At 41.3% G+C, this 20,438-nt stretch overlaps 1 long non-coding RNA gene across 1 annotated transcript; it reads left to right on the top strand.

The window, feature by feature from the left end:
- Positions 1 to 207: 207 nt before the first annotated feature.
- Positions 208 to 4,489, top strand: LOC148214491 (uncharacterized). Its single transcript, XR_015798054.1, has 2 exons — positions 208 to 629; positions 4,080 to 4,489. It is a non-coding gene; the product is annotated as an uncharacterized LOC148214491 (long non-coding RNA).
- The last annotated feature ends 15,949 nt before the right edge of the window (positions 4,490 to 20,438 follow it).

The raw sequence follows: 20,438 nt of genomic DNA, 5'->3' as shown, positions 1-20,438 counted from the left end.
CGCGCCCGGGCGCAACTGAGCACAATGCGTCAGGGAACACGTAGCCTCGGCGAGTACGCCCTGGAGTTTCGCGGTGTTGCGGGGCTGCTACCTGATTGGCCGGAGCAGTTCAAAATTGACTGCTTCCAGCAAGGGATGCGTCGCGATCTCTGGAAGTTGGCGTTCGCCCGGGGAGACCCGAATTCCCTAGACGGATGGATCCAGCACGCGGGGAACGTCGAAGCCCAGTGGAAAAGAGTGGACCCGGACTTCAGCAGGAGGCCCAGCGCCTCGGCACCGACGTCCCGAAGACAACCATCGAGGGGAGGAGACGAGAGAAATCCTAGAGCGGCCGATCGCGTTTGCTTCCGTTGCGGCGACCCGGGGCATCTGGCGCCTTCCTGCCCTAAGCCGCCACCCGCACGGGGGGGGAGGCGAAAAAAGCCGCTGGAGCAGTGCAAAAAACCGGCGCGAAAGGGAAAAAAGGAACCGCTGCGGCAGGCACAGAATCGCCGTTCCCAGACCTCGTCATTTACAAAAATGGATCCGTTGGAAAAGATCAAAAGGCAAGCGTCGAGATCGACAAGCCTGCTCATGAACCCAAGGCGGAGCCAGAGGAGGAGGAAGACGACTCCGATGACGATGATTCGGTGAGTGTTACCACCCTTAAAGTGACTATTTCAGCGCTCAGAACAGAGTACAAAGCCACGCTAACCGCGCTAATGGATACCGGCTGCTCACGCTGTTTGATCAGTCCCATACTGGTGAACGCGTTGGAGCTAAGGGTGAAAAAAATAAAGACCCCGATAGTGTTCACCCAGCTGGATGGTTCCAAAGCAGCGGGAGGGGCAGTGCTGTATCGTACGGAGCCTTTGGAGCTGCAAGTGGGGACCCACAAAGAGACTATTAAATGCTTAGTGGCTCCTTTAGGGAATTACGCCCTGATTCTCGGAGCGAACTGGGTGAAAAAGTGGGATCCTCGTGTTTTTTGGAAGACGGGGCAGTTGCAATTTGCAGATGGAATTTATTTGGGACCTGAGCAGTCAGGAAGAACGGAAACTGCAGCAACAGCTTGCAGCATGAACAAATCCCTAGAGTTGGACCCAGAGTCCCTTAAAGACATTCCTGAACCCTACAGGGATTTACAGGCTGTGTTCAGCAAAAAAGAAGCAGACACACTGCCTCCCCACAGAGACACTGACTGTGCCATAGAGATTCAGCCAGGAGCTAAATTCCCAAAAAAGAAAACTTATTCAATGACCCAAAAAGAGCTTGCTGCTCTGAGGGAATTTATAGACACAAACCTGGCAAGGGGCTTTATACAACCAGCTAAATCGAACATGGCAGCTCCCGTGTTATTTAGGGAAAAGAAAGATGGAAGCTTGAGGCTCTGCACGGATTACAGGGGCCTCAATGCAATCTGCAAAGAAAATAAATATCCCCTCCCGTTAATGAAGGATCTGCTTGCTCAACTTTCAAAAGGAAAAATATTTACTAAATTGGACTTAAGGGAGGCATATTTCAGAGTAAGAATTCGCAAAGGGGACGAGCATTTCACGGCTTTTTCAACTCCTTTTGGCTGCTATGAATACAAGGTCCTCCCGTTCGGCCTTTCGGGAGCGCCCGGGGTATTTATGCAACTAATTAATGAAGTGCTACATGAGCATTTATATCAAGGAGTGCTGGTTTACTTAGATGACATCTTGATCTACTCTGACAACCTAAAAGACCATGTAAAACTGGTGAGGACTGTTCTGAAAAAATTGTTGAAAGCTCAATTATATGCCAAACTGTCAAAATGTGAGTTTCACAAAAAACAAGTAGACTACCTGAGGTATCGCATTTCTAAGGCAGGAATTGAAATGGACCCTGCTAAAGTAAAAGATGTTTTGGGTTGGGAACCACCTAAAACTAGAAGGCAATTGCAAAGTTTCTTAGGCTTTGCCAATTTTTATCGCCAATTCATTCCAAACTTTGCACAAGTGGCTTTGCCATTAACAGATCTACTAAAAACAAAAGGCAAAGTGATGGCTAAAGCTCAAAAACCCGGGGCCCCGATAACATGGACAGAAGAGTGCCAAAGAGCTTTTGAGGCTCTGAAAACTTTATTTACAGCAGAGCCAATTTTGAAACACCCAGACCCTGACAAGCCTTTTATAATACAGGCTGATGCCTCAGACGTAGCAATTGGGGCTGTGTTACTTCAAAAAGATGAAGAGGGTGCACTCAAACCCTGTGCTTATATTTCTCGCAAATTCACTGAGACAGAAAGAAGGTGGCTTGTTTGGGAAAAGGAGGCTTTTGCAGTACGCTGGGCCCTTATGACCTGGAGACATCTCCTAGAGGGAGGAGCCCAGCCATTTGAAGTATGGACAGACCACAAGAATTTGGAGTCTCTTACAGCTCCAAGAAAGCTGTCACCTAAGCAAGTACGCTGGGCCCAATTTTTCAGTCGCTTTAACTTCACTTTAAAATTCATACCAGGAGGAAAAAACTTTTTAGCTGATGCGTTGTCAAGATTGCCTCAGCATAACAGCCAAAGAGAACAGGTGGTAGCCCCGGTAATCCTTAAAGCACCACCTCAACTAGAACCTGGCTCAGTAGCTCTAACCAGGTCTCAGACAAAACTCCAGAAACAAAAACCTACCACCGACCTACTCCAAAACATAAATGCTGCTTTGGATTCGGATAAATGGTTCCAGAATAATAAAAATATTTTAACCCATGAGGACCAAGCTTGGTGGATGGGAGACAAGCTTTATGTGCCACTTTCATTTCGTAAACAAATTCTAGAAAGGGGACATGATGACAAGTCTTCAGGCCATTTTGGATTTATAAAAACCTTACACCTTCTGCGCAGGCAATTTTGGTGGCCGACAATGAGAAAAGACATTTCTGACTATGTTTCTACATGCCCTGTGTGTGCAATGTCAAAAAAGAGAGGGGGAAAACCTCTTGGCCTTCTTCAATCTGTATCATCTCCAAAAAAACCTTGGGAAGAAATTTCCATGGACTTTATTGTAGACCTACCTCTGAGTAATCACAACACAGTGATTTGGGTTGTGGTGGACCTATTTTCTAAACAAGCACATTTTATTCCATGTTCATCAATTCCGACTGCTAAAAAATTAGCCAAACTGTTCATTGCACACATTTACCGCCTCCATGGCGCCCCCAAGAGGATGATTTCAGATCGCGGCCCACAGTTCACCTCTAAATTTTGGAAGGAATTTCTTACATTACTTGGATCTAATCAAGCTTTGAGTTCCAGTTTTCATCCGGAGACTGACGGATCTACGGAGAAAATTAACTCTTTATTGGAACAATATTTAAGATGTTTTACAAATCATCAGCAAGATGATTGGTCTGAGCTCCTTCCTTTTGCTGAAGTAGCTTATAACAACACAGTGCATCAAAGCACTGGTTTTACACCATACAAAATAGCATCTGGCCAGGACTTTCCACCTTTCCCAGAATTGCCTCTTAAAAACCTGCCTGAACTCTCAGCAGACCAATGGATAAACAACATTATAACTTTATGGCCACTAATTGTGAAATCTCTAGAAAAAGCAAAAAGCCAGCATAAAAAATTCGCCGATAGAAAACGTACTGCGAACCCACCTTGGAAGGTAGGCGACCTAGTCTGGCTTTCTACAAAGAACTTAAAATCTTCCCAACCATCCAAAAAACTTGCTCCAAAATATGTGGGACCTTTCCCAATTGAGAAAGTTATAAACCCTGTGGCATTTAAATTAACTTTGCCAAAACATTATAGAAATATTCATCCTGTTTTTCATGCAAATTTGTTGAAAGCATTCAAACCCTCTGAAACGTGGCATCCTGATCCAACTCCACCAACACCTGTCATGATTGAAGGACAAAGTCACTTTGAAGTACAAGACGTTTTGGACTCTAGAAGACATAAAGGCAAACTCCAGTACCTGATTCAGTGGAAGCATTTTCCCAAGACCCATCATGAATGGGTAGACAGTATTAATGTTAAAGCACCTAAGCTGCTTCTTCGTTTTCACTCAAAGTACCCTGACAAGCCTAAGTAGACATTTTAATGTTCATTCTTGTATTTCTATTTTCTTTTTCAGATTTTCTTCCGAATGTAGGCACATTCGTTCTGTTGGAGGGCGGCATGTCAGGATCTACGCAAACCAGATTCTTCGATTGTTTTATATGTTTAATTACTAATTATACTTTTGCTTTAATTGCTAAACATAGATTAATAGAGTAATGCTGGGAATGTTATTCTAACCGTTTGCTTGACCTGCCATAAGGGGGGAAAGGAGGAGGCCAGGTGTTGTTATCTCTATCTTCAGCCAGACATCCAAGGCCAGGTCGTGTGAGAACTGGTGGAAGGCGCGAAGAGCTGCAAGTGGGAATAGAAACCTAGAAGGGGGGGAAGTTGGGCTTAAAAAGACAAGGCTTTGCTATGTTGAGGCAGACTCAACAAACTATGATGCTGTGCGCTTCTCCTAAAATAAAGAAATCTGTAATGGAACTTTTTGGTCTCCAGAGGATTTACTGAACTTTGGGATTGAGTGTGCAGACTCTGACACGTTATAGCCCACAATCAAAGCCTCATTTTTTCCCCACACAAGCACGTAATCTAAGAGGGGTTGCCATGAGGAGACAAATTTAGAAACAGTGTTATCTCTTATTAATGCTGTTAGCTTCGCAATTTGAGCCAAATCCATTAATTTAATGATCCATTCTTCCACTGTAGGTATTTGTGGATCCTTCCATTTTTTTAGCCTTTTCACAGGTCCACCAAAGATGATAAAAGGTTCCTTCACCCTGCAAACATTTCCAACAATTGTTACACCAGTATACATTTTTGATAACTTATCAGGAGTTAGATACCAGCGATACATCATTTTATAATTTTTTTAAAATTATAATTCAATGTAGATTTCAAATGTTTATTCTATATATTTTCCCATTGTTCCAACACAATATTGTATCCGAAATTTTTAGCCCATTTAATCATACATTCCTTGATTTGTTCATCTTCTAGCTTCATCTGTAACAACATCTTATACATCTTAGCAATAACATGTTCATCATTTGTACAGAGTTGAATCTCAAAATAAGTTGTTTCATTAGCAAATCTATAATTCTTTTATCCAACTTGAAACATTCACACAATTGCATATGAGTAAACCAATGACTTATAAAGCCTTCTAACTCTAACTGTTCTCTTGTCTTAAAACTTGGTTCACCCTCTTCAAAATTTAACAAATCTTTAAATTCAACCACTTCATTTCTCCCACATTTTCTCTTCTAGTAAATGCTTCCTGAGGTGACAACCACAAAGGTGCATTACGAGACAGTCTATCCTTATATTTATTCCAGATCTGCAGTAAGGCATTCCTAATATAGTGGCTTTTAAAATCCTTATTAACTTTATCATACCACAAACAGGCATACCACCCGAATCTTAATTCATGACCTTCAAGTTGTAATCATTTTTTATTCTCCAAGGTTATCCAACCCTTCATTCAAAGCAAACAACAAGCATCAAAATACAATTTTAAATTAGGCAGACCCAGACCTCCTCGTTCCTTGGAATCTTGTAACAATTTATATTTAATTCTCCGTTTTTTGCCTTGCCAAATAAACTTCGAAATAGCTCTCTGCCACTGTTTAAATGGTAAATCTGTAGTCAAAATCGGTATAGTCTGAAAAAGAAACAACATCCTACATTAATTTTAATCACAGAAATTCTCCCCATGAGAGACAGTTGTAATTTTTCCAATCTTACCAAATCTTTTTTCACTTCATTCCAAATTTTGCCATAGTTATTCTGGCAAAATATTATTTGACAAAATCACCCCCAGATATCTCACCTTTTTTTCAATCCTGAAGCCCATCTTACTCATCAGCAGATCCTGATTAGGCAGGGTCATATTTTTAATTAGCACTTTTGTTTTTTGTTTATTTACTTTAAAACCTGCCAATGAGTCAAATTCCTTCAGTTTCTTCATCAGATGTTCAGCAGATTCCAGAGGGTCCTGTAGTATCAAAACTAAGTCATCAGCAAAAGCCCTCAGTTTAAAAACCTCTTGTTTGATCTTAAGCCCTTTATTTGTTCATCCCTTCTAATATCTCTATTAAAAACTTTGAGAACCAAAATAAAGAGCAAAAGTAACAAAGGGCAGCCTTGTCTCGTTCCTTTTTGTCTATGACATGGTTCAGTTAATTAATTAATTAATTAATTAATTTTATCAAATTTATCCCCCGCCCATCTCCCCCCAATGGGGGACTCTGGGTGACTTACAAAAAACATTAAAACCATAAATATATATAAAATACATAATACATGTAAAATTTAAAAACACTACTAAAAAAGGAAAATCCAAGAAGATGGAAAATCAGGCTGAGGACAGCCGGCCACTATGGGGCTAGCTATCCCCCTGCTTGAAGTGCTTATATGCTAACCATCTTCCTGGTTTATTAGCAAATTCAAAATGTCTCTGTTTAGCATATCTTAATTTCATTTCAATTTCTTTCACGATCAACATTGAAACTTGTTGGTGTAGTAACTTAAGTTGGTAAACAATTATCAGATTTTTTTTCTGCAACTCCTTCTCCTTTAACTTAATCTGATCCAAAACCATTTGTAATTTTTGTTGAGATTTTTTCTTAAGACTACGATTATGGTAAATAAAACTTCCCCTCATAACTCCTTTAATGGTATCCCACACTGTTTTTAAGTCTATTTCTTTATCTAAATTAATCTCAAAAAAGAGTTTCCTCTTACAGTCCTCCACAACCTTTTCTTTTTGCAAAATAGATTCATTCAATCTCCATCTAAAAGACCTAGAAATTTTTTTAATTATCATCCTTACAGGATAATGATCAGAGAAAGTCTTTGGTAAAATATCCACTGTAGAATTTTGTTTACCAGATCTGTTGAAACCCATATCATATCAATTCTTGAAAAAGATTTATGTCTCTCTGAATAAAAAGTAAAATCTTTTGCCAGTCCATTTTTATATCTCCATGAATCCACCTATACCAAATTGTCCATTAAATCAAAAAAGGACTTTGGTAGTTTTAATTTGCTTTTCAGATGTTCTATCAATCAATGGTGAAGCAACTCCATTCCAGTCTCCCATCAGACACCAACTTTGGTACGAGAAAGCTGACAGTTCATTCAAAAGCTGCATAAAAATTTTGCTCTTGTCATCATTCGGAGCATATATTCCCGCAACTATCATTTTAAGTCCATGAATCTCCACTTCAACAACTACATATCTACCATGATCATCTGTTAACAATAAACGTGGTTTCAAATAATTTTTAACATATAATACCATTCCATTTCCCCTTCATGGATCACTGCCTTGTCGTGGCGAAGGGACTTGCGTAACTCAGTGAAGCCATGAGCTATACTGTGCAGGGCCACCCAAGACGGACAGGTCATGACAGAGAGTTCTGACAAAATGTGGTCCACTGGAGAAGGAAATGGCAACCCACTCCAGTATCCTTGCCAAGAAAACCCCATGGACAATGTTAAAAGGCTAAAAGATATGATTCCGGAAGATGAGCCCCTCAGGTCGGAAGGTGTCCAATATACTACTGGGGAAGAGCAGAGGGCAATTCCAAGTAGCTCCAGAAAGAGTGAAGTGCCTGGGCCAAAGTCGAAAGGACGTTCAGCTGTGGATGTATCTGGAAGCGAAAAGAAGGTCTGATGCTGTAAAGAACAATATTGTATAGGTACCTGGAATGTAAGATCTATGAACCAAGGCAAGCTGGATGTGGTCAAACATGAGATGACAAGATTGAACATCGACATCTTGGGAATCAGCGAACTGAAATGGACGGGAATGGGTGAATTTAATTCGGGTGACCATTATATCTACTACTGTGGGCAAGAAATGGAGTTTCTTAGAAGAAATGGAGTTGCACTCATAGTGAATAAGAGAGTGGGAAAGGCAGTAATGGGGTACAACCTCAAAAATGACAGAATGATCTCAGTGCGTATCCAAGGCAAACCATTCAACATCACAGTAATCCAAGTCTATGCCCCAACCACTGATGCCGAAGAAGCTGAAGTTGACCGGTTCTATGAAGACCTACAACACCTTCTAGAACTAGCACCAAAAAAAGATGTCCTTTTCATCATAGGGGATTGGAATGCTAAAGTAGGAAGTCAAGGAGTAATTGGAATAACAGGCAAGTTTGGCCTTGGAGCACAAAATGAAGCAGGGCAAAGGCTAATAGAGTTCTGTCAAGAGAACAAGCTAGTCATAGCAAACACTCTTTTCCAACAACACAAGAGACGACTCTACACATGGACATCACCAGATGGTCAATACCGAAACCAGATTGATTATATACTTTGCAGCCAAAGTTGGAGAAGCTCTATACAGACAGCAAAAACAAGACCAGGAGCTGACTGTGGCTCAGATCATGAGCATCTTACTGCAAAATTTAGGCTTAAATTGAAGAATGTAGGGAAAACCACTAGACCACTCAGGTATGACTTAGATCATATTCCTTGTGAGTACACAGTGAAGGTGATGAATAGATTTAGAGGATTAGATTTGGTAGACAGAGTGCCTGAAGAACTATGGACGGAGGTCCGTAACATTGTACAGGAGGCAGCAACTAAAACCATCCCAAAGAAAAAGAAATGCAAGAAAGCAAAATGGCTGTCTGATGAGGCTTTACAAATAGCTGTGGAAAGAAGGAATGCGAAAAGCAAGGGTGAAAGGGAAAGATATAAGCAACTGAATGCAGATTTCCAGAGAATAGCAAGGAGAGATAAGAAGGCCTTCTTAAATGAACAATGCAAAGAAATTGAGGAAAACAATAGAATGGGGAAGACTAGAGATCTCTACAAGAAAATTGGAGATATGAAAGGAATGTTTAGTGCAAAGATGGGCATGATAAAGGACAAAAAGGCAGGGACCTAACAGAAGCAGAAGAGATTAAGAAGAGGTGGCAAGAATACACAGAAGAACTATACAAGAAAGATCTTAATGTCCCTGATGTCCACGCTGGTGTGATCACTGACCTTGAGCCAGACATCCTAGAGAGTGAAGTCAAGTGGGCCTTAGGAAGCATTGCTAACAACAAAGCTAGTGGAGATGACAGTATTCCAGCTGAGTTATTTAAAATACTAAAAGACGATGGTGTTAAAGTGCTGCACTCAATATGCCAGCAAGTTTGGAAAACGCAACAGCGGCCACGGGATTGGAAAAGGTCAGTTTATGTTCCAATTCCAAAGAAGGGCAATGCCAAAGAATGCTCAAACTATCGCACAATTGCACTCATTTCACATGCTAGCAAGGTTATGCTCAAAATCCTACAAGCTAGGCTTCAGCAATACATGAACCGAGAACTACCAGATGTACAAGCTGGGTTTCGAAGAGGCAGAGGAACTAGAGATCAAATTGCCAACATTCGCTGGATCATGGAGAAAACACGAGAGTTCCAGAAAAATATCTACTTCTGCTTCATTGACTATGCAAAAGCCTTTGATTGTGTGGATCACAACAAACTGTGGCAAATTCTTAAAGAGATGGGAGTACCAGACCACCTTACCTGTCTCCTGAGAAATCTGTATGCGGGCCAAGAAGCAACAGTTAGAACCGGTCATGGAACAACCGATTGGTTCAAAATAGGGAAAGGTGTACGACAAGGCTGTATACTGTCACCCTGCTTATTTAACCTATATGCAGAGTACATCATGAGAAATGCCAGGCTGGAAGAATCACAAGCCGGAATTAAGATTGCAGGGAGAATCATCAACGACCTCAGATATGCGGACGATACCACCCTAATGGCAGAAAGTGAAGAAGAACTAAAGAGCCTCTTGATGAGGGTGAAAGAGGAGAGTGCAAAAGCTGGCTTGAAACTCAACATTAAAAAAACTAAGATCATGGCATCTGGACCCATCAATTCCTGGCAAATAGAAGGGGTAGAAATGGAAGCAGTAACAGACTTCATTTATTTGGGCTCCAAGATCACTGCAGACGGAGACTGCAGCCATGAAATTAAAAGATGCTTGCTCCTTGGGAGGAAAGCTATGGCAAGCCTAGATAGCATATTAAAAAGCAGAGACGTCACCTTGCCGACAAAGATCTGCATAGTCAAAGCTATGGTTTTTCCAGTAGTAATGTATGGCTGTGAGAGCTGGACCATAAAAAAGGCTGAGCGCCGAAGAATTGATGCCTTTGAACTGTGGTGCTGGAGAAGACTCTTGAGAGTCCCCTGGACTGCTAGGAGGTCAAACCAGTCAATCTTAAAGGAAATCAACCCTGATTGCTCATTGGAAGGATCGATAATGAAGCTCAAGCTCAGATACTTTGGTCACCTAATGCGAAGAGAGATCTCTTTGGAGAAGACCCTGATGCTGGGAAAGATTGAAGGCAAAAGGAGAAGAGGACGGCAGAGGATGAGATGGTTAGATAGCATCACTGAAGCAATGAGCATGAAACTGAGCAAACTCAGGGAGGCAGTGAAGGACAGGAAGGCCTGGCGTAATATGGTTCATGGGGTCACGAAGAGTCGGACACGACTTAACGACTAAACAACAACCATTCCATTTAATTTCTTCGAATTAGCTGAAACAAATTCTTGTCCCAAATTTGTATTTATCAAATACTTTATACCTTTCTTCTTTATATGTGTTTCTTGTAAGCAAATTACATCATATTTCAATTTGTTCAGATAACGAAAAACTTTTTTCCTTTTCTGTGGAGCATTTGCCCCATTTATATTCCATGTAAGACACTTCAAAGCCATCTTTATGCAGATGATTCACCACAGTCTTTAGGAAGGAATGACAGCCGTCTCTTCCCCATATGTAGTAACCTCCATTTGCTTAATTCCAGATGTATCCTATTCCAAGTTAGTTCCAAATCTAGCTAAGAATTCCTTAGCCTTAGGGATTGAAGTTAATTTAAATCTTTGTTGGTAATAGGAGAAACTTATCCCTTCCAATTTTTCCCAACGAAAGGGGATTTTTTTCTTTTTCAAAACATTTGTCGAGAAGGGAAAATCCTTTCTCTTCCTTACTGGTATTTCTTTAAGGACTGTTATATCCACATTTTCAATAGTAAGTTTAGAATCAAAATGCGCTTGCAAGACCAAATCCCTTGTTTTTCTCCTAGAAAACTGTACCAACCCATCTCTTGGCTTGCCATGTGCAACTGCATATTTAGAATTTATGCAGATTTTTTTTTCTATTTCATCTGACATTTTACCTTCTTCCCAGTCAATTAATGTCGCCAAAGCTTGTGTAATCCTATTTGTGAAGTTTTCTTTTTTAGCCCCAGGGATTTCCCTGAGCCTTAAACAAAACTCTTTATCTCTCAACTCCAACGGTGCAATTTTATCCAGCTCTTTCTCCCTTTCACTTTCCAGCAGATCAACTCTGTCCTTAACTTTTTTAATCCCTCCTTCCAATTTCTTTTCAATGTTATCAATGTTTTGATCAAGTCTTTTCTCAAATTCCAGAAATCTTAAATCAAGTGCTTGGTTAACACTTTGGGTAATCAGCTGTGTAGTTTTGAGAGTATATTCTTCAAACATGCCTTTCATCCAGTCAAATTCACCAGACCCATGCCTTGTTTGCTTTCTGGTAGCCATTATCTCTGTTTCTAACTTCTTCTTCCCCCTTCACCTGTAGCTTTCCTAAGAATGCACAGCCACAGGAAGCAGATTCCACTTGGCTTGAAACCCACCTGGGAGCTCAGCCTGATCCTCAGCAGCAGCCCTGCCTAGACCCCAGCCAGGACCATCACCCAGAGCTTGGCCGCGACCTGGCTTCCTGAACTGAAGGAAGCAGGTGAGGAGCAAAGCCTGAGTAGCAGCTGAGCTAAGACTGCACCAAAGTGGGCAAGGATTGAGACCCCCTTTAATTTGGAAGAATATAAAGGAATGAATGAAGAGTGCTAGAATTCCAAACAGAAATGGGCTCCTTCTAATGGAGCTGTCGAATATTCTCCACTAGGAATACTTGGAAACAGGTAAACACATTCACCTCTTACACTAGCTTTGGTGTGCGCGCTAAGCATGACATCTTACTCTCAATCCTTTTAAACACTGACTCTCTACTCATCAAATAGTCATCATTCCCATTTGCTCATGAGTCTGAATGGCCCAACTATTTTCTCTACACTTCTCTTCTCATTCCCATCCACCTGTTCTGTCAACTAGCAGAATAATTTAATTTGCCTGGATCACATTCATTCAGAACATAGCATGATTTGTTTCACCATTTTCTTGTTCTTCCATATAATTCAACAATCTCCCTCCAGGCTATGGATTCTAACATATGTGGCTTTCTGATGCTCTGTGTGTGAAAGAAGGTATTTTTAAAATTTACACTCCGTATTTGGAAAATGCTTTAGAGCAGTGTATGAAACGTACCCAAGAGTTGTGTTTCCTGCTTATGTGTCCAACCCCTAACAGCAGGACATGACCAGGGAAGCAAGATTCACACAGCGTTTCATTAATCAGGTTTAATGTCAAGAAAGAAATACAGAATACAGAGAATACAGAATACTTTAATGGCCAAGTATAAAATATATACAAGGAATTTATCTTCGGTGAAAAAACAAACAGCAAGAGCAACAGTGCGCTTGGATAACAGCAAAAAGAAGGAATGATAATCAGCAGTAACGCTACACAGCAAAATAACACTGTCGCCATGGACCAACACCTGTTCATTTTCAAAAGGAGAAGCCACTGTCCAGCACATATTGTATCATGCAGTGTTTAACAGAGCAATGGCACGAGGGAAAAAACTGTTCTGGTGTCTAGATGTTTTAACATATGGTGCTCTGTAGCGCCGTCCTGAAGGAAGAAGTTGAAAGTTTATATCCACGATGCGAAGAGTCTGCAAATATCTTCTCCACCCTCCTTTTGACCCTCACAGTATATAGTTCTTCTGTAGAAGGCAGGCGGGTTGCAATGATCCTTTCTGCAGACTTAACTATCCGTTGGAGTCTGAGTCTGTCCTGTTTGGTTGCGGAATCAAACCAGACAGTTATAGAGGAACAGAGAACAGACTCAACGATTCCCCTGTAAAACTGTACCAAGAGCTCCTGAGATAATTTAAACTTCCTAAGTTGATGCAGGAAGAACATCCTTTGTTGTGCTTTTTTAATGATGGCTGTAATGTTAAGCGTCCATTTCAGGTCTTGGGAAAGTATAGAACCCAGGAACTTGAAGGACTCTACCACTGATACTGGGCTGTCGAGTATGGTAAGGGGAGGGGTATTAGAAGGGTTCTCCCTAAAATCCACAATCATCTCCACAGTTTTAAGTGTATTCAGTTCCAAGTTATTATAACCACACCACAAGACCAGTTGTTGGACCTCCCGTCTATATGCTGACTCATTTCCATTTCGAATTAGACCAATGACAGTTGTATCATCCGCATATTTCAAGATTTTAACAGAAGAGTCTTTTGAAATGCAGTCATTGGTATAAAGGGAGAAAAGCAGCGGGGAAAGCACACACCCCTGAGGGGCACCTGTACTGATTAGCTGGGTACTGGATGTGGTTTTACATAACCTCACGCGTTGTTTCCTATCTGTTAGAAAATCCACCTACAGGTATGGTCAGGCACAGTAATGTGGATCAGCTTGTTGTAAAGAATTTCTGATATAATAGTATTAAATGCTGAGCTGAAGTCCACAAAAAGAACTCGTGCGTAAGACCCCGGAAATTCAAGGTGTTGCAGAATATAGTGCGAGGCCATATTAACAGCATCATCCACTGACCTATTTCCTCAATAAGCAAACTGCAGTGGGTCTAACAGGGGATCCGTGATGGCTTTTAAGTGAGCCAACACTAACCTCTCAAATGACCACAGATGTCAGTGCAACAGGTCTGTGGTCATTCAGCTTGCTGATGGAGGATTTCTTAGGAACTGGGATGACTGTAGAGCTCTTAAAACAAGAAGGGACATAACCCATCTCCAGTGATTTATTAAAAATAAGTGTGAAAACGGGGGCCAGTTCTGCACAAGCTTTCAGAAGGAGGTGGTCACACCGTCTGGACCTGGAGTTTTTCCAATCTTTTCTTTTCGAAATAGACCTCGCAATTCTTTTTCTAGAATCACCAGAGGTAAGGGACCCAAGGAATTGGGAATAGGTGTAGAGACGTTTAATGCTAATGATGTATCTGAAATACAACTGGCAGCAGCAGATAACAGTTGTTCCTTCTCAAACCTGCAGTAAAACCTATTGAGATCGTCTGCCAATTGATGACTCTCTTCAGTCAGGAGAGGTGGGTTGTTATAGCCGATGATGTTCTTCAGGCTTTTCCACACAGTCACAGGATCAACAGCTATGATACAGAATCTTGGAAACTGAATAAGCAAAACCTCTGCTTTTTATGGGTGAATTCATTAAGGCAGAAACTCAATGAGCTATTTGAACCTCTTTTTCAAAGAACGGGAAACTGAACGGTTAATGGCCTTTTCCCCAAATAAGCTCGGATTGAAACTCTCAACCCTTTGAGGTAGACCAGACTTGAACACCAAAGTCAAGAAGACTAAAACTACTTTTATTATAGGGTTCCAGTAACTGAATCCTACAAGAGACAGAAATGGAGAAGGTGATGCTAAAGACAGTTTGTCGGAGGAGGCAAGTGGCAGTCCTTGGCTGACCAATGAAAAGGAAGGAGGACAAGAAGGAAAACAGGAGAGAGACGAGGAGGACAAAGGAGAGGTCTTGATTGTTGGCTTTGACTAAAGGAGTTTCCAGGAATTTAATGAAGATGGCTAACACAAATGCTGTCATTAAGCAGAAGAATAGAGCAAGGGAAGTGAGGACGATCCCCAGATGTTCTTTGTAGGACAGGAAGGTTTGGATCTTGAGGATACATCGATCTTGGGCCTTATTGGGGTGCTGATCATCAGGACATTTCTTGCAATAGTCTGAATCTGAAAAGAAAGCAGATGAGGGTTTAGGATATTTATGCCGTCTATCTATACCATCTTTTCCACTCTGATTGCATTGTATGGTCCTTAGAATGTGCATTTTGACAGTAGCAGACCTTAGGAGATTTTGACATTTTGGGGCCAGCTTTGCAAGGAAGAGAGATAAGAAAGTATTTCCACTTGAGCACCTGATCACATCTCACTTCTCTGGTCGTTTTCAAGGGACCCAGCTGAAATCCCTTGATTCTCCGTAACCTTTCAGAAGATAAGAGATTATTGATCTGGCTGATTTCAGTCCCATTGCTTGACTATGTTCATTATTAATTTGCCAATTGGACTTTAATGGTATCTCTTCTATGGGCCTTTTTCTTCTCTATGTAGCCTTTGTACACCCTTCATTTATTAATAATCATGGAGGACCTCTAGAAAATGCTAAGTCCAATCCTGGCATTCCCATTTCAGGGGGATTTCAGTTGGGAATTTCAGGGAAGAGAAGGTATGGAAGAAACAGAACCTGGCTTGAATCTGTGTAATGAAGGATCTTGGTAGATAAGCAGACCCGGAAAATTGCTTAGATGAGAGAAGGACTAGAAATGTAATGGATGGAGCTCACATTCAGTTCATATTTGACAACAGCTAATTCAGTTAAGCCCCTGTGGCCAGGATTTGAAAAAAATCAGAATATCCTTAAGGAATCTGAGTGAAGTTCACAAAGTCCTGCTCCTTCTCCAGGAGACACTTGCCTTCCTGAGTGGAGATGGTCCCTTCCGCACACATGGAACAGCTGTAGCAGCAAAGGGGCTTTCCTTCCAGGACCACCTTGGCTTGTCCAGGGCGGCACCTTCCAGTACACCTAGATGGAGGGAGGGCCTAGCAAAAAGGAGAAAATGAGGCAAAGTGGGTTAGATATTCGAGGCAACTTTCGATGAGGAAGGGTGTGAAACAGAGGAGGAAACCCTGTGGCTGGGCATGAAACCCAGAGGTAAGAAGAATAAATGTATTCAAGGGCCCCTTTGAACTCCTCGATTTTGGGAATAATTTTCTCCATCCTACCCTTGGGGTAGGGGGATTTCAGTTGGGAATTTCTAGGAAAAGAAGGTATGGAAGAAACAGAACGTGGCTTGAATCTGTGTAATGAAGGATCTTGGTAGATAAGCAGACCCAGAAAATTGCTTAGGTGAGAGAAGGACTAGAAATCCTGTGGCCAGGATTTGAAAAAAACCCAGAATATCCTTAGTGAATCTGAGTGCAGTTCACAAAGTCCTCCTCCTTCTTCTGGAGACACCTGCCTTCCTGAGTGGAGATGGTCCCTTCTGCACACAAGGAACAGCCGTAGCAGCAAAGGGGCTTTCCTTCCAGGACTACCTTGGCTTGTCCAGGGCAGCACCTTCTAGTACACGTGGAGGGAGGGAGGGCCTAGCAAAAAGGAGAAAATGAGGCAAAGTGGGTTAGATATTCGAGGCAACTTTCGATGAGGAAGAGTGTGAAACAGAGGAGCAAAGCTGGTGGCTGGGCATAAAACCCAGAGGTAAGAAGTATAAACATATTCAAGGGCCCCTTTGAACTCCACGGTTCTGGGAATAATTTGCTAGCTCCTATCCTTGGTATAAGCAATGATCATTTCCACACTATTTCCATCTCAGGTGTGTTTCCCATCCCTTCTCTGTCTCTGATTCTGAAGATTAGAAATGATTCTGTCTAGAACTATGCAGAATGGCAGCTCTTCCTCTTTATTAACTTAATTGCAGGATTTACAAGCTTAGATGGTTTTCTAAGAGATCAGAGAAATTTAGAAAGGAGGATGGAATTGAGTTCTATGGAAGGCAAAATCTTGTAAATGAAGCAGAATTCCCTGGGAGCACAAAGCCAGAAGGAAAGACACACATCATGGCCTAGTGCCATGTGTGAACCCAGACATTAGTAGTACTCTCTGAACCACAGGACATGCTGGAAGGACTGGGAGTGGGTGTAGGGAAGGCTGTTACAATATTAGTGTCCTTTTCTGTTCCCTTCTCAGACTGCAAGGCTGCAAACAGAGAGTTAAAGTCACAACTTGATTTTCAGATTTTCAGAAAAATGGGAGTCATCCCTCCCATATTTACATATCTGAAACAGGAACGGATTAGAATTCATTAGACTTGAGGGCAAGTGAGAAGAACCGATCACACCCACCTGCTCAAACTGCCTGGACCCCCCATCCTGGCTGAGGGTGAGATCCATCTCTGAGGACCCCCAACATTGGTTTACTTTCCAAAACTTCGTAGCATGTATGGACTCATTGGGAAATGCCCCCCACTTCACACGATCAAATTTTCCTTTCAGCTCCCCTTTCTCATCCAGATATATTCCATCCATGGAAGTATTGTAGAAGTGGGCATCTCCTAGGAACGAGTGGAGCTAAAAAAACAGGGAAAAGAATAGTTTCCAGAAAACAGGCAAGCAAGGTGGATATCTTTTATCCTTGAAATAGTTTTATTAAAAGCTTTGAATAACAATAGATAGGATAAACTAGAAGAAAAAAAGAGAAGAAATGTAAGTAAAAAAGAAAAAAAAAAGTCTAAATCCCCCCTCCCCCTTAAGAAAGTGACTTCCACCCTCATCATTGCAAGTATAAACAATTCCCTGATCTCTTCACCACCTCTTAGCTAACAAATATAGAACTCTTTATCCCATAATCCATTTCTTACTAATATTCAAATCTAATACGTAACGTCCTTCAGTGCAGTGACCAGCAAAAGATCCAAACAAAACTCTAAGATTTTAACATTAATTAGCATCTATGAAACTCAACATTCCACATCTCAACTCATAACTATAACAAAATTCCTTTTAAAAGGCATAAAATGGTCCCAATATCCTAAGATAAACAAAAGAAAAAACCTCATGTTTAATATGGCAAAAAGAGACCATTTCTCCTTTACAAAAGACAAGCTGCAATACAGAATCTTCCAAATGTTTTAACATATTAATTAATTAATTAATTAATATGTTAAAACATTTGGAATATTCTGTATTGCAGCTTGTCTTTTAATTAATTAATATTATTTATATTTATTAATTATTTGAAATATAAATAAATAAATAAATAAATAAATACTGTAGCTACTATCCTGTTCAAATTCACATTCCATATCTCCACTCTAAACTATAAGCGCATCTCCATTTTATGAATATAAAGTAATCCCAATATCCTAATACAAAAAAAGACGAAAATGTAACATTGTGAGGGTTCTTTGCTTACACACCACAGTGTAGCAAATCTGTACACAATCCTAACCCATTTGTAGCTGGAGCAAATATGTCAAATGCCCCTGTCTCCTGGTTTCTTCCCTCCCACCCGAGATCACTGTCTTGTAGTCCCTTCATGAGGAAGAGGAACAACCGTAAGGAGCTTGGGTGATCTCACGTCTCTCTCTGACCCAGAGAGGTTTGTAGGAGCTGATATGCTTCAGCTCCCTGGTAAAATGCTGCACACGTCAGTTGGCCTGAAGGGCTCTTGCCTCTGGCATCTGTGGTGGGTCTCAGTTTAGGTGATGATCTAATGGTTCACATACAAAAAAAAGTTGGAAATGGCAATGCCTGTAAGATGTCCTGCATCCAAAAAGTGAAAAAGAGATCTGTGCAACTTCAAAATTCATCATACTTAGTCACAATCTCAGGTCTCTGAATGTAGGAATGTAAAAAGTCTCTGGGAAGAAGCATCAGAAAGGGAAGAAGCCTCAGGAGGATGAGCTTGAGCATGTATTCTGCATTGTAAGTATGAATCATTTGTCCTAATGATGTATAGATTCAGCCCAGGAAACACCAGCAGTTGATCTTCCTCTAGGGAGATTCCAAAATGGAGCTCATTGGAAAGCTTGAAAGCGTCATCCCACCAGGACATCCAGACTTATCTCAGCACTTGGATTAGACATCAAGAATTGGCTGCCATGTTCAGCAGAGAGTTCTCTCATGGGAAAGCCATACCTGCCATGGTTGAATCCTTGATGGTCTCGGTCTCTTCTCACTGCCAGTTCTCATCCTTTGGGATCTGCTGGAAATTCCAGCATTGACAGCACGTGCTACAGCCTCCCTTTGACAGACAATCTGTGCTTTGAATGTGAACATTTAAAGGACTTTTGAAAGAACTGTCCCATATCATGGAAAAATGCTCAAAAATCAACATTTTTTACCTTTTTATGCTGACCAAGTACAAAAGAAAAAAAGCCATGGATTTGCCTGGAAGACAGAACCTCATAAGACAAGTACAACTGGGGGTCCCACAAAGCTGTTGTGATCCAGATCTTCCCCCCAGTGAGTACGTTATATTTTACCACTCTATCATGTAACCTTTTCATTGTACTGTAGAAGAAACGTATCTCCCCATAATAAATTAAGACACTGACATTGTTCCACATGTTAAATATTTCCAGGGGCAATAGGTCAGCCTCCATTGTCAGTCCTGAGATCATCAGGGAGAAAGCAGAGCAAATTGCATTCCTGTTTAGGATTGGAGTCAACGTCCTCATGAACCTTCCTCCGTTTTCAGTGTCTGGAGCAATGAGGCCAACCCAATTCCATCCAAAATGCAGGAGCAATTTGGCAATCACCTGGTAGAGATGTTCTTCTCTGGGCACCATCCGGTAGATGAATGGGAACTGAGTTTTCTCATTCAGACCTTCAGAAACAAAACCGTAACTGACCTAATGAAGGAAAGAGAAGGGGATGCCCAGAGAGATGGGCATGAAGGTAAGAGAGACAGGAAGATGCCTCCAGATGAGATATGCATTTTGGCACCTTGGAAGCTCTCCAGGTTAAGCCCTCTTACCTTCAAATATGGGAAGAGGGGAAGCAGGAGCAGCAAAGGAAGGGAAAAGAAAGCTTTGGTTTCTCTTCCTTTTCTTTACACACAGAGTATCTCATTCCCATTCTTCTCTCTGATTATTCAAAAAGAAGCTTTGCACTGGAATAGTGTTGCTGCTCCAATATACTTTTTTACTAGAGTACTGAGTTCCTCTTAATATCAGATTTTTCATTTTTTCATTTTCATGCATTTTTAAACAGATTTCCCCCTGCATGCATGCATGGCTCTGGGTACATGTGTGTGTTCATTCCCAAAAATAAAAAAGTGACAGTATCCAAGGCCAACTGAATTTGATTCATGGGTTGGTTCAAATTTGTGAGTTTACATTGACAAGAAAACTAAAAATGTTCCTCCCTTCCTTTGCCCAAACCCACTGGATGGATTGCTCATTGTCCCTGGATCATTGCCCTGGGAATGTCCCTGATTTTCCATCACTGGAACCTGAGTCACAAATGGTATTTCCAGAAAGGTCTCTAGGAAGGGACGTTCCACCTGGTTTGAGTGGGAAGGATAGACCAACTTCTTGCACACAACTTTAAAAAATGGATTGTCACTCCAGTTACAAATGGTGTTTCCAGAAAGACAGACCAGCTTTTTCCTCACCCCTTTGAAGAACTGATCTAACTCCTTTCTCTTTTCCTTCCACTCTGCCTCTTCCTGAGTCTAATCATTTCAAATGAAGCATTTGAGGGCATTCTA

Source organism: Python bivittatus, unplaced genomic scaffold (assembly GCF_059951505.1).
Source record: "Python bivittatus isolate LINGU-HERP-01145 unplaced genomic scaffold, Pbiv_v1 ctg000650_np1212, whole genome shotgun sequence".
Lineage (NCBI taxonomy): Eukaryota > Metazoa > Chordata > Lepidosauria > Squamata > Pythonidae > Python > Python bivittatus.
Note: the sequence above shows the minus strand (reverse complement) of the source record. Positions and strands in the feature narration are given on the sequence as shown.